A 10,465-nucleotide genomic window follows, 5' to 3' on the forward strand; every position below is an offset into this window, starting at 1 on the left:
TCCAGCGTGCAAACTCCCGAAGCATCACAGGGTTCTCATAGGCACGAAATGTAAAACCCTCTCCTATGTCTGCGACCCACCTCTCGGAGTCTAAAACGATGGCTCTGGGTTGGCAGGAGAGGACTCTGGTGCCAAGGACCCAGACAGGACGACTGCAGTCACCCTGGCAGGAAGTCATGAGAGTGGACCACAGGACAGAGCAAGAAGCGGCCAAGGAGAATGGCAAGAGGGTGGAATTTCACGGCCCTCCCTGCCGTACGTGAAAAAATCACAACTTCGTAAAATATCTACGAAGAGAAATGGAAGGTAATACAATATGAAAAGCCTCTCTGGTGAAGCCTTTCCGTTGGTTCTTCCACGTGATTAGAAGATAAAGAGGGGAAATGGCTCGTAGGGGTTAAGGACAGGACCGTGAGGGAGGCTGGGCCCCTGGTCTCAGGCGGCCGGGAGAAGCTCTTTACAGTTCTCAGCTGAGGGATCTGGCTCCAAGTTTTCTGGCTCGTAAAGCCAGAGGAGACCCCGGGTTATGGAGATTTAGATTTTTGACAACAGAGAACAGATGCCTCCAAGTGCAGAGACCACATATTTCCTGAAACGGAACTCACAGAGGAATTTATAGCGCGGCTCCTTGTAGTAGACAATAAATTCCACTCCAGTTTTACATGAAATATTATTGAAGTTCTGAGCACAGAGCCCCGTATGTGCAGGGGATCCGCCAGGAGCTCTGCTCCATGGGGTCCTGGGTGGGCGTCTCGGCTCCGTGATGTCTCGAGGGCCAGGAAGGACGGTCCCCGTGCACCCCACTCCTACCCAGGTGGGACAGCCCACGTCTGCTCCAAGGCGTGCCTCGTTCACTGCGTGGAGAAGCTGAGCTTTTTCTAAGGCAGTGGAAGCCACGGAACCACGTTCATTAGAGAAGAGGCAAGCCACCAAGAGGACAGCATGGCCAGGGCCTGGGGAGGGCGGAGAGGTACGGAGGCTGGAGCAGGATGGGAAGTCAGGTCCCAGGGCAGGGAGGGGCGGCTAGGGAAGGGTCGGGGTGCGGTCCATGCAGAGGAGCGAGTTGAAGGCTGTTCATCGGGAGGGGTGGGGAGCAGGTGCACCCGCCCGAGGCCCGGACTCGGCCTGGGGCTGGCTGATGGCTGCGGGGTGACAGCTGCTGTGCTAGACTGAGCCTCCCCAGACACCCCTGAAGAGTGAGGTGAGTGGGCACCCTGGGCCCAGCCCTGGGGAAGTAAGAGCCAACTGGGGAGCCCTGCCAAGGCTGGGGTCCCCAGGTCAAGGAAGACCTGAGTCGGGAGCAGGGAGCAAGCTCCAGGCGGCTCAGGCCAGGACCGGAAAGTGGGGGTGTCCTCTTAGGGTTTATATGCCAGGTCCCTCGAAGTCTCACGTGCTCATAGGCGGGGCTCTGCGGGGAGAGTGGACGGGGCTGTCAGCTGGCTGCTGTGAGGAAGCACAGCCTGGTGGGAGGAGGGGGCCACTGGGGTGTGGCCTGGATGGGTCACCCCCGTCCAGCTCCTCCCTTCTCTGCTTCCTGTCCACCATGTGGTGAGCTCCTCTCTTCCGCCAGTCCCTCTGCCCCCCACCCTGCCTTGGAGCCACCGACCATGGACTCAACCCTCCACACACTGTGAGCTGAATAAACCTCTCCTCCTTTGAGTTCTGGGTGTCGGGTACTGTGTCTCAGCGACAAGGAAGGTGACGAAAACACATCCCCCAAGGCGAGACAGACAGACCTGTTACCAGATCTAGATGGAGCAAGGCTTGTGGCATTGCATGGCAGCTGACTGGGCCTCTGGGCCTTCTGGAAACAGGGGATCCCCGCCACATCGTCCAGAACCCCACACCTCCCCTCTCCCAGCCTGCCCATGCAGCCTTTCCATCCTCCAAGGACTCACTGCACCAAATATTTTGAAAAGCAGGAAGTGATACTAATTCATTCGTTCTTTGAAATGGCTCATGAAAAACATTCTCGGGCTGGGGTAGAGCTGGGGTAGAGCACTTACTTGCCTAGCACACCGACAGCCTGAGTTCCATCCCAGCGCTGCAGAAAACAAAACAAAAGAAAATAAAAATATTCTAATGGCTACATTTTTTTATGATTTCACTTAAAAAGAAATAATAGGGTGTTAAAATCTTTGAAATTTGAAATGAAGGGGGAAATCATGTCCTCAAACTCAGATGATAAAATTTTGTTTTTCTATTTATGAGCTTTCTGTAAAGGGACACACTAAAAATATCCAGAGAAAATTCTCTAGGAAAGAGATTCCAATCCTCTCCCTAGTTTGTTTTTTAAATAAGGACCAGAATTGTGGATTCTCCAGCAGTCACAATTTGCTTTGCTATATTTTCATAATGCAATAACCACATGTTTAATATGAATAAAATATGACTAAAAATCATGCGTTGCTCTTGGAAAAAGATGAGTTTTCGACTTGCCTCTAATATAATAAACCAGTGTACTTTCTACTGTAAGATCCAAGGTCATATTTAACGACCCAAAGCTGCACAGCAGAGATGTAAGTAAATTAGCCTATCATTTGTCTTAAAAATATTTCACATTGAGTAGCTCTGTGTAAACTAAATTAGATTCAAGGAAAACCCAGTTCATCTTCAGGCATTTTCGGGGAATGTGTAAATAGCACACAGCAGCTCTTTGCATCTGGCCTGCAGGCCTGGCCTGCCGCAGCCACACTGGGCCCAGCCTGGCCACCAGCCCTTCTGGGTGTCCCTGAAAATGTCCCACGCAAGGAATAGTGAGTGATTTATGAGATTTTTGGTAGCACATCAAAAGAATAAGCGGTTTTGAAGATAGAGGAACACAAAGAGAAGCTGATGTTTTCCTAAATGCAAATAGGATTTCAATTAGGTTATACAGTCCCCCTCCATTACAGCGATTGGAAGCAGATGCGTGAAACAAGGAATGTCCTTATCTCAAATTTAAATAATCAGAAAACACAGATAAAGGGACTTTTCAGTAGTGCAGTACAAGGACAACCTGTGGGAAAGACATGAACATTCATTAAAATTCTCTCTATGAACCAGAAACCTGTCTGCTTGCTCATGTAACTCTTACAATACTTTTATAAAGCAGGGATTTTTATCCTCATATTACAAATGAAAAACAATGGATAGAGAGTCAAAGTAGGCTGTTTACATTAACTAAAATACTTTATTTACCTAAAATAATTAAATGTAAAGCCAGGTGTGGTGTCACGCGCCTGTAATCCCAGCACTCAGGAGGCAGAGGCAGGAGAATCACTGCAAGTTCAAGGCCAGCCTGGGCTAGTAGTGAGTTCAGGGCCAGCCTGAACTATAAAGCCAGACTGTCTCAAAAAAACCAAAAAACAAACAAATTAAATGTATAGCTAATAGGCATATATGACGATGAACTAATATGTAACTAATAACAAATAGGACTGTATTAGTAATAGTACAGAGTTGCCAATACATAGCTGTACTATAATGATATAAATATTTACATATGGTATCAGCAATTATAAAGCTAATTATATTCACAATAGAGCTACAACACACCTTAGCAATCACCTGGTCTAACTGCTTTTATGTGAACACTTACTTGACAAACAGTACGACACACCACATACAGCACCACTCCTCAGCTCTGAGAAGGATGGATGAGTTGGAAGATTACTGGATATCGGCAGCACAAGTCTTGGGAGGGGCAGCAGTTGGAAGATAACTTGGTGCAACCAGTGGACAAACAGCATTGTCCTCTTTGGGGACCTGGTGTAGCTTGGATCTAGACGTCCTCCATGGGCCTGTGTCAACGGCGGGGCTTTGGAAGGTGACTGGATGACGCAGCTGACCCGCTGTTGGAAGTGGGGCCTCCTTGGGAACCCAGGGGTGTGGCCTGGACATGTGTCTCTGTCTGCTTCTCCCTCCTCTCTCTGCTTGCTGACCCCATGGCCTGGGCAGCCCTCCCCATGGCAGGCCCTTCCATTGTGCCATTTCTGTGTGTGAGCCCCAATCACTCGCTGAAACTTCTGCAACTGTGAACCTCCTCTAAGTTGTGGGTGTCGGGTATGATGTACCAGCAACAAGGAAAATGACTGAGACAAAACCCCAGGCTACGGCCCATCCTGTCCAAGGCTGGACAACTGGTCCTTGGAGCCAGATCTGCATCGCCTCCCAAGTGCAGCGTGGGAAAGATACAACTGTCCATCAGCAGCAAATGGGTAAACTGAGAGCACAGAGGCGTGAAAGGTATAGTGTCCAGCCAGGAGCAGGGATGAACCATGTACAAAGAGGCGGGGGCATTCGGCCTCCAAAGAGCAGTGTGCAAAAGACACCAGAAACGACAGTGTGTACAAGGTGTGATCAAAAGCTGTGGCCAGTGTTTAAAAGTTTTTAAACACTTATTACAGTAAAAGACACATTGCCGTGAATCCCCCTCAAAATCCCCTGCCTCACTTTGAGCACACTCATCCCCTCATCCTCACCACTCTCTGCAGCAGCTCTGGAGTGCCCTTTCCTGAGGGTCTTTAGTTGCACTGTTGTGGCTGCCTGGATGTCCTGAGTTGATCCAAAATGTCTCTTCTTTAGGGTCATGTTGACTGTGGGGAGGAGCCAGGAGTCGAATGGTGCCAGCTCCGGTGAATTAGGTGGATGAGGACTCAGTGGCGTGTTTTTATGAGCTGCCTTTCCATTGGATGGCGCTGGACAGCACCATTTGCCGTATTTATGATCACACATCGTAAAGACACTCAGGAAAGAGGACTCCACAGCTGCTTCAGAAAGTGGCAAGAGTAATGGGGGAGGATTTGTCTTTTACTGTAATAAGTTCTTTTTCATTTAAACATTCACTGTGTATTTTGATCACACCTCATAACTAAGAATGTGCTTGTCACACACAATTCCCCAATAAGCTAAAGCTTAACTATGCAAGGACACATGAGAAGACAGCAAACCACAAAACACGCACACACAAGAGTGTATCCCCCAAATCCGAGCAGAGGTTGCTGCTGGGCAGAGTTGGGGGGCGATGCTGAGAAGAAATGTTTTGAGGGCTTCCTGGATGAACTGCAGGTCTTGTGTGTCTGCACTGTGGGGCGTTGTTTCACAATAAACGCCTGACAAAGCAGTCACCCCCACACGTACACACACGTACACACACACATGCACCTACCGTCCTGTGGTTGTCTGTGGACGGAGCTCTTATGTGGGATTTCCACTTTCCCTTCCTGATTTTGGAGTTTCTGAGCTTCCACAGTAAACACTTTATACGCAGTGAACTGAAGAGTCGCCGCAGTGTGAGTCCCGGGCTGGGTTGTCTCGGAGGAGGCTGGGAGGGGAGCCAGCATTCCAGGCCAGGATTTATCACTTGGGCCAGACTAACAGCCTGCAACCACCTAGCGTCTTCTCCTGGAGGCCTCCATGTGGGGCGGCTTGGGAATGTCCTCCGGGTTTTCACAGCCCAGCCAGGCACTGCCCTGGACGTCCTGGGGCTGCAGAATGCAGCCCCCTCTGCTTCTCCTCGAGCCCCCTTTCTGGTTGTGTGGAATCCTTGCAGGATGGCGCCTGACCCAGCCCCAGCTTCCAGGGGTCCCTGAGACGCGTCCCTTCCTTCTCCCAGCTCACAAACGTGGACATGGTGTGAGTAGAAGCTTCCGCCTGCTGTGACATCCGGGGATGCCTGGGCCACGCCGAGGGCCACCACCAGGCTTAGGTCCCAGGCAAGGAGGATGGAAGATGAGACACTGAGGCCCAGCTTTTCTCCACAGCAAACGGAAGCTTCTAAGAGCAGCATTAGTGGGGCAGAGTGGTGTATGCACGCACGGAATCCCAGCACTTGGGAAGCTGAGGCAGGAGGATTGCAATTTGGAGCCCAGCTTGGGCAACTTAGCAATTTAGCAAGACCCTGTCTTGGATTTAATAAAAGAATAATAATAAAAGGTTTGAGGATGTGCAAAGGCTCTAGGTTTGATTCCCAGAGCCAAAAAAGAAAAGAAAAAAAATTTTTTAAAACAGTAACATCAAAAACTAAGCCTCTGACACTAGATTCTTAAAATTGTGATTTAATCATCCTGGTAATAAGTCTCATAGACTGGGGAGCAACGAACCACACGTTTCGCAATGGAAGCCATGGGTTAAGACCTGCTGAGTAGCAGCCTCTGCTAAGCGCTCTGAGTCACACACCGACAGCCAGAGGATGGCACTGATTTCCACACGGAATCATAAAATTCTGGGGCACTGTGTGCTTTGGCTGGAGTCTGCGGACGTGCAACACGTCCTAAATATTTTCCAATGACCCGTAGGGTCAAGAAGAAATCAAAAAGGAAATGCGTTCTGAGTCGAAGACCATTAAGAGCTCAGAGTGGAGTGGGCATGGTGGTGCACGCCTGTCCTCCCAGCACTGGGGAGGCTGAGGCAGGAGGATTATCAAGAGTTTGAGGCCAGCCTGATCTACATAGTGAGACCCTGTCTCAAGAAGCAAAAGCAAAAACAAAATAACCTCTTGGAAAGTGACAGGGGGAAATTAGATGACCCTTGTTATTAGGATGACTTTTTAGATGCAAAACCATCCATGATCCATGAGAAGAAAGAAATGATAATTTAGACATTAATTATTAAAATACAATATAATTATTAAAAGTTCTGCTCTGTAAAAGACACAGCAAAGTGAATGAAAAGACAGACTGGAAGGAAATATTTGGCGTTTTGTTTTGTTTTCTGTTTTTTTGAGACAGAGTCTTGCTTTGTAGTTCCAGCTGGCCTTGAACTTACTGTGTAGTCCAGACTGGCCTCAAACTCTTGGTGATCCTCCTGCCTTGGCCTCCCAGGTGCTGGGATTACAGGAGTGCACCATCATACCCTGCTGGAAGAAAATATTTGTAAAAACACATATCTGACAAAGGACTGATAGGCATAATAGACAGAGAATTCTTAAAATTCAACAATAAGAAAACAATAACCCAATTAAAATGAGCAAAAAAACGCCCAGTTGCAGGGTTTGTAGCTCAGTGGTGCCACACCTGCCTGGCAAGCGTAAGGTCCTGAGTTTGATCCCCAGTACCAGGGGAAAAAATGCCCAGTAGAGTGGTAAATGCTTATAATCTCAGCTCCACAGGAGGCTGAGGCAGGATTGCAAGTTCAAGGCCAGTCTGGTCAGCTTAGCATGATTCTGTCTCAAAACAGAAAATAAGAAGAGTTAGGAGGTAGCTCAGCAGTTGAGTTTGCCAAACATGTACAAGGCCCTGGGTTTTATCCCCAGAATAGAAAAAAAAAAAAAAATCCTCAGAAAAACAAAAGAAAAGAAGGAAAAGAAAACAAACGGTGGTCAGGCCAAAGCTCTGCACAGGCAGGCACCTCCCCGGGAAGAGATGCAATCTCGGTAAGTAGAGAAAAAAAGCTGACCACCCTAAGTCATCAGGGGCTGGTAAGTTAAAACAGCAATGTGACTCCTGCACTCCTGCTAGGACAGCGAAAAGCAGTCACTGGTGCTCACAGTGCTGGGGTGAGAGGAGGCAGGAGTCAGTTCTCATCGCTGAACGAGGGACGCCGATCCCAAAGCTGCTATGTGTGGTCCTGACTACAGGCCCTTCTGAGAAAGGCAGAACCACGGAGTCAGTAAATGGACCATGGTTTCTAGGGTAATGAGCATGCAGCCCTGGGCCTGACGCCAACAGGGGAATGAGAGTAATGTGGAGCTCCAAAGAGGTGGAAGCAGCCAGGTGTGGTGGCCCCTGCCTGTCATCCCAGCACTCAGGAGGCTGAGGCAGGAGGGTCGCTGCGAGTTTGAGGCCAGCCTGGGCTACATGTGAGACCCTGTATCACAACAAACACAGAGGTTGGAGCATATTAGAGTTTTAAACTGCTGTTTAATTATTAATTCTACAAGGACAAGCGCAACGGCCCCAGCTCTGCAGATGTGGACTGACAGGAGGGAGAGACACACAGGTCTGGTGTATGAGATCAGGGGCCAAAGTCCCAGGACCTGAGACTGTGTGCCGGAAAGTGGCTGCATGGTTCCGTCCCAGTCCAAAGGCCCTGAGACTGGGCACGGATACCTCAGGGCAGGAGAAGGCGATGCCAGTCCAGAGAAAGGACTCTTCCTCCCCCTAAGTTGCTAAGTAGTGTCGGCTGGGCCTGAGCTTACGATCCCCCTGCCTCAGCCTCCCACAGGGCTAGGTTTACAGAGGTGTGCCACCCATCATGCCCTGCTTTCAGCTCTGCACTCCCTGCAGTTGTGTGGTGTCTCTCTCGGAGTGGACAGCCGGCCTCCCTCCCCCACATCTGGAGTACAAGCTTCTGGGCCAGCTGCGGACCCCTCGGGTATCTGCCTGTCCCCCGGGTCGGCCTGGGGAGCAGCCTCTGGGCCACTGGGGCCTCCTTTCTCGTCCTCCTGCAACCTCCAGGCCTCCCCTTGGACCCCAGGCCCTAGAACTGCAGGAAGGAGTCGCACTGTAACAGGGTGGAACTCTGGGCCCTCAGGAAGTGCCGGGAGCGAAGAGACTGCACGGACGGACTCCACCACCGAAGTGCTAAGAGGAAGCGTGGAGGTGCTGGGGGAGGGAGGAACGGGCACGGCCTCCACACCTTGCTGTCCCTCAGCGCAGTCCCGGTCCACGCCCACCCCCTACTCCTGCTGGGAGTGACAGACGGGCGGTGAGGTCTCCTTCACCCTCTCGCCCCCCTTCACTCTGCTTTTCCGGTGAGAGGCGGCCACCGCCAGGTCTCTCTGGGGTCCTGGGCCTCCGAGGGCGGGCGCTCTTTTGATGCATGCTGCCTTGTTTGTTTGAACACCGCCCCCAGAGGCCCATAGGACCAGCCGGGTGGCCCAGGTCTTTCAAGCCAAATGCTGAGCGGACCTGTCAGACCCTGATAATCAGCGGGTATTGCTGCTCCTGAAGAGAGCTGTCACATGTCACTCAGCACCAGTGGGGCGTCCGCTGCCGCCTGCGTTTCTGTCCCCAGGTGGGATTGGTATCCAGTTTCCCTCCGTGAGATCCTGGGCCAATGGGACCTTTGTCTTGCACGGGATGAGCTGAGTATTTTCTTGGAGAAACAATTAGAACCCGAATGTCAGAGGGTACGGTTTGGCTACAGGAAGACCGGCAAATAATCAATCCCAGGGCTGGGGGAAAAGTACCGAGAGTTTTACGGTCCTTCCACAGCCAGGCTGAGTTTTCTTCTTAGCTTTTATTTGGAGATCACTAGGGACCCACGGGAATCGATGCACTGAGAGCGGCAAGGTCCCAAGCACGTGTGGTCCGTCTGCACAGTGGTCGCTGTCCCCGGCTCTGGCCCCGGCCATTGTGGGCGTGCGGTTGGGACAGGACAGGTCCCGCACTGAGGAGGGCGCCCTCCCTGCTGCCACTGCCTGCTCTTCTCAGACCCCTCTCCCCAAACCCTGGATCAGGCTCTGACCCTCTCCGCCCTGGCCAGGGTCCTGGGGCACCGTCACTCAGTGAGACCGGGATCGGCACAGCCCAGGGCTCCCAGCCACCTCTCGGGACCCCAGGCCCCTCTAAGCCAGGCGGCGCCCTAGGCTCTGCACCCACCCGGGGTCCACATTGCTCACCAGCGTCCCGGGCTCTGCACCCACCCAGGGTCCCTACTGCTCACCAGTGCCCTGGGCTCTGCGCCCACCCGGGGTCCCTACTGCTCACCAGCGCCAGCGCTAAGCTACTCACCCTTGCCATTGCCACACTCCCAGCCTCACTCTGGCGGACTCCGGTCCTCTGTCTCTGTCCCCAGGGCCCTGCCACCTCTCCTCCCTGGCCTGGCGCCCTGGCAGAAAGGAAAAGCTTTCTTCCCCACTCACTTCACAAGTTCCGGGCACCCATCTGATGGTTCCTGTGCCCCCAAACTCTGGGACAAAGAAAATGGTTAAAATAGGTGTGCTGGTGCAGGCCTGTCAGCCCAGCACTCTAGAGGCTGAGGCAGGAGGATCACAAGTTCCAGCCCAGCCTGGGCAACTTAGTAATTTAGTGAGCCTCTGTCTCAAAAGAAAAAAATAAAAATAGAGCTGAGGATATAGGTCAGTGCAAAGGCTCTGGGTTCAATCCTTGGTACAGGACAAAAAACAAAAGGGTGCACACAATGGGAAAAGGAAGTGACTGTGAATTCCACCTAAGGAGAAGTTCTAGCCTTAATGAAACTGTGACAGGTGGACGTGTAGTGCGCCTGCCCAGAGCCGCTGGGCAGACAGAGCCAAGTCCCCTTCCAGTGGCAGCGAGGTGGAGTGTCTCCTGCAGACCCCCAGCCTTTTGAGCTGTCCGGTGCTTCCAGGCAGGGGTCAGCTGAACTGCCTGCCCTGCCGTGGCAGGAAAGCAGCGTGGCCTCCTGCCCCGTGTGCCACAGAACGGCTGGGTAGGCAGGTGGGGATTTTCCTTAAGCCTCACCACAGTCAGCTGCTTCTGAGCGCTTCTTCCGTCAGAGCTTCCCCACCCTGGACCTCAGACTTGCACCTGCCACCGCTCGGCCCTGGAAGGCCATCGTG

At 51.9% G+C, this 10,465-nt stretch overlaps 1 long non-coding RNA gene across 2 annotated transcripts; it reads right to left on the reverse strand.

Annotated features, from left to right (window-relative positions):
• Positions 1-673: 673 nt before the first annotated feature.
• Positions 674-9,715, reverse strand: LOC101706559 (uncharacterized). Of its 2 annotated transcripts, XR_015445430.1 has the most exons (5): positions 9,113-9,715; positions 5,150-9,018; positions 3,181-3,326; positions 2,007-2,044; positions 674-1,408 (listed from the first exon to the last, which is right to left on the reverse strand). It is a non-coding gene; the product is annotated as an uncharacterized LOC101706559 (long non-coding RNA). The 2 variants fall into 2 exon arrangements; XR_001183148.3 differs by lacking the exon at positions 3,181-3,326.
• Between the last annotated feature and the right edge of the window lie 750 nt (positions 9,716-10,465).

Source organism: Heterocephalus glaber, unplaced genomic scaffold (genome assembly GCF_053883595.1).
Source record: "Heterocephalus glaber isolate CG9 unplaced genomic scaffold, H.glaber_assembly_v1.0 deba00001610, whole genome shotgun sequence".
NCBI classification, from domain to species: domain Eukaryota; kingdom Metazoa; phylum Chordata; class Mammalia; order Rodentia; family Bathyergidae; genus Heterocephalus; species Heterocephalus glaber.